Below are 4204 nucleotides of genomic sequence, written 5' to 3' on the forward strand. Positions count from 1 at the left end.
CGTACTGGTAAATAGGGAATCACAATCACTAACAATGTAATTAGGCAGTCTATACAGTTTATAGATGTTTTCAAATACTATCTCTGTAATTTCTCTTGCTCTGTATGTTTGCCTAGTAGGAATAATGTGTACCATGCCAGTTAATAGACAAATAACTGTACAAATCATATCAAAAGGTCTCAAACAGTTCTTCAATTCAGGAAAAGGTCCAACAAAGTCCATTCCTATGCCTTCCCAAGGCCTATTAGGTACTGAGAGCAGATGTAGTAAACCAAACAGTTTCTGATTGTTAGGTTTGCTGATCTTGTATGTATGACACAAATTATAGTAGGAATTAATGTCTATAATCATATCCTTCCACCAAACTTGTTCTCTAAGGTATGAAAGTGTCTTTCACAGTCCTAGGTGTGCCAAAATAGAATGTACATACTCTATTACAATTTCCCTAGCATTTCTGTTGTGTATTAGAATTCTAGGTATGCAAAGTATGTACCTCTCACCCTCCTGACAAAATATGAGTCCATTTTTGACATGAAAATTCTGGAAGTACTTTGGATCTTGTAATATCTGATTGAAGAAGTTATCCTCATAATATCTGCCTTTGAGACATTCCAGGAATTGTAAATCCAGTAAAGATTGAGCTATAATATCAAGTAATTGTAGTTCAATCAAGTTTCAGAGTTGATCAGTAGTGTTCTTTAGTACTGGGACGTTCTGATCATTAATTTCCAATCTAATATCATTGTCTGAATGTCTGTATCCTTGCATATTACTTCCAGTGTCTGGTACGTTCACAGGTGAATTTATTTCATACAAATCTGATTGTTCAGTGTCCTGAGGCAGTGTTTCTAATACCTCACTGTGTATATCTGTTTCCTGATCTTGCTCTGTGTTCTCTAGTATTGTAAACTGGCTTCTAGTCCTTGTAGCAGGCCTGCCCTCTGTTTGGAGGTCTGTCTGTGAGTTTCTAGTATGTCTGGTAATTAATCTAGCCTTTCTACTGTACAGTCAACTTGCAATCAATCCTCAAAGTGAAGTTTTCCTTACTGCTACTAGTCTAGCCTCAATATATACAGTATTCTGTATCTCTAACAGCTGTGAAATGTTATTCCTGACTTGATTAATCCTTGATAGATCATTGTCATTGAGTTACAATGTATATTCTTACTAAGATCAAGTTGTTCCTGGTAAATCTTCTGAGTATATGCATGATAACATGTCTGCAAGAATGTTTGTAGTGCCTAGAATGTATTTTATAGTGAAATCAAAGTCTAATATCTTCTCTAACCATCTGGCTTGTCTTCCACTTAATACTGGTTGCCTTAGAATGTGTTCTAACACTCTGTAATCAGTATACCATAAGAAATACATTCCTTGTAGTAGATTCTTGTGTCTTAGCATAGTTTCTACTCCTACTAATAATTCTACATTGTGTACTAGGTAATTCTGTTGTGCAGGGTTTAATTTCGCTGAGAAAAACGCTGCTATCTTAGAATCTTTCCAATCATGACCTTGACTGACTATTCCTCCAATTCCTGAAGCTAAAGCATCTGTAACAATGTTGATAGGTAGTGCATTCTTACTATAGTCCAATACTATCCTGTGATTATGCCTGAATTTTTGATAAAATACCTGTAGAAATACATAACTGAGGTATATTGGGTGCTAAATACTCTACTAATCCTAAGAAACCTTATAACAAATCTTTATTAGTAGGTACTTTCCATTGTTGAATAGAATCAACTTTATGAGGGTCCATTCTAATGCCTTGATTGTTGATAATATGGCCTAGTATCTTTAATTCTTTCTGGAACAATTGTATCTTATGTTCACTGAGGTAGAATTTCTCCTTGCACAATATATCAATGACAGTTCTGAGATGTTGCATATGATCCTCAATTGTGTCTGAATAAATCACTAAGTCATCTAGGTAGATATCTATCCAGTCACCCAAGTAAGGCTAGAAAATGTGGTTCATTAACACTTGATAGGTGGCACTACTATTACAATCACCTAATTGCATTACTTCACTAACCATTGTTCCATCTGGAGTGTTGAATATCAATCTGTTTACATGCTCAGGGATTATTCTAATCTGTTCATATGCATCTTTGCCATTAATAAGCAATTTATACTTCTTGGAAGCAACTCTCCTTAATACTGATTCAATATCTGGTAAAGGAGATGATAGTTTCTTGGTATTCTTGTTGCACTCTCTAAGATCAATGACAGTTCTCAATTGTATAGGGTCTTCCTTTGTCTTTCTAAGCTTTTGAAGTAGTAGCATAGACATTGCATTCGATCCTGTAACTACTTTCCATCTTCCTGATTGAATATAGTCCTTTCTCTTGTTTTACCATTGCTCTCTCAAAGGATCTGGACAAGTTGCCCTACAGAACTTGTATTTCTTATCCTTATCTATAAGTGGTATACTATGATTAATGGCTCTGAGAGGTGGTAGAGGTGTTTCTAAAGTGTCTTTGAACAAATCCACAGTATATTGCTTGATTTCTTGTCTGCATTTGTTAATTTCTCAATCATAAGTGTTAATAACCTTTAATGAAACGACTGTGACTTGTTCTCCTGTTATTGGTAGAGGTATTGTACTTTCAATCCATAGTCTAGACTCATTGAAACTGATAGAAATCCTGTGTTGGAAGAGGAACAGTATTCCTAGTATAATATCATAGTTATCCAAATTCATAATATCAAAGTGCTGTATTGTGTTTATCTCTCCATATTGTATTCTAGCATTGGTACAATAGTTTACTTTCAATCTAGAGCCTTGTACTGCTAATTGTATAGGTAGAGGTTTAGCTAATACAAGTTTCCTGACACCTATTTGGTCTGTAAACTTGGTGGACATGAAATCTGCTAATGATTCTGAATCAATTAATGCTCTCACTAATTCTCTATTGATTTTGATCATAATTATGATAGGACATGGTATTGATCTCTTAAAGTCCTTAGCATAAGCTGTAGTACACTCAATTGTATTAAAATTGTTGAAGTTAGTAGTCATAGTGTAGATTTACACAGGTAAATCATACATATATGCTCTATTTCCAGATATGGGACACAAGTCAATGTTTTCCATGCTCACAACTGAATACATTAGCTCAAACAATTCAGGATTAAAGATATCCTCTATCTCTAATAGTTCCTAATGATTGTAAACGTATTTGGCTGAATATTGAACTTGTCTGAGTAGAGAATACTATTCTCTGACATCAAATCTGTTCAGAAAAGTAATCTTAACAGGTAATGTGTACTCATTTCTGTTCTCCCAATTGTCTATAATTGTAAACTACATATCTGTACTTCTGAAAACATAGAATTGATTGTGTAGATACTTATTCCAGAGTCTCCTGTTACATTTCCAGTCAAAACAGTATGGAATTCCTTTCATAAGACATCTAGTAATTCCAAAACATACTGTATTATTGTATTCACTGTAGAAATTGCCATTTCTGTAGATTGATCTCATTCTCCTCTGATTTCTCTTTCTAAGTTCAGCATTTATGAGGGGAATCTTCAATTCCAAAGTGTCAGAAGAGGTTTGTGGCTTCAAATCCAATTGTTCTAGACTAAATACTTGTAAAATAGTATTGTAACCAGCTAATGAATTGTAATTCTCATTCTTCTGAGTTGTAGATTCATAACTATTGTCTGGATAATGTATCTGAATAGCCATAGATTGTATTTTCAACATAGAAGATGATGGATCCATTGTATTGTCTGTTATAAGATCCAAATCCAAGTAATTATCATCTTCCAAAGTATTGGTTAACTTATCTAGAGCAGAATAATTGATATTAACACTCTTAGACAATGTATTTACATTGGAAACACTGTTCAGCTTTACTGTACTGTGTGTAGGACAATCTTTAGCTAAATGCATAGTCTGTTTACAGATAAAACATTGTCCTTTAGCTCTCATATTGTCTAGTTCAGCTTGTGAATACCTTTTCACACCTGTAGAATAAGTCTTCTTACTGTTGTCTTGCTTATTCTGCCTAGTATCCTTGTACTTTGGTTTGTAGTCCTTAGATCAGTCTTTCTCTTTAGGACTTACACTGTTAGACTGTATGTGCTGTCTGTTACAATTATTACAATTATAATCATAATTCCTGTCCTTTGGTTGATTCTTATTGTCATTCCTATAGTTCCTCTGGTTGTTCTTCTTCCATCTGTCTTTTCAATA

Source organism: Fomitiporia mediterranea, assembly GCF_000271605.1.
Source record: "Fomitiporia mediterranea MF3/22 unplaced genomic scaffold FOMMEscaffold_10, whole genome shotgun sequence".
NCBI lineage: Eukaryota > Fungi > Basidiomycota > Agaricomycetes > Hymenochaetales > Hymenochaetaceae > Fomitiporia > Fomitiporia mediterranea.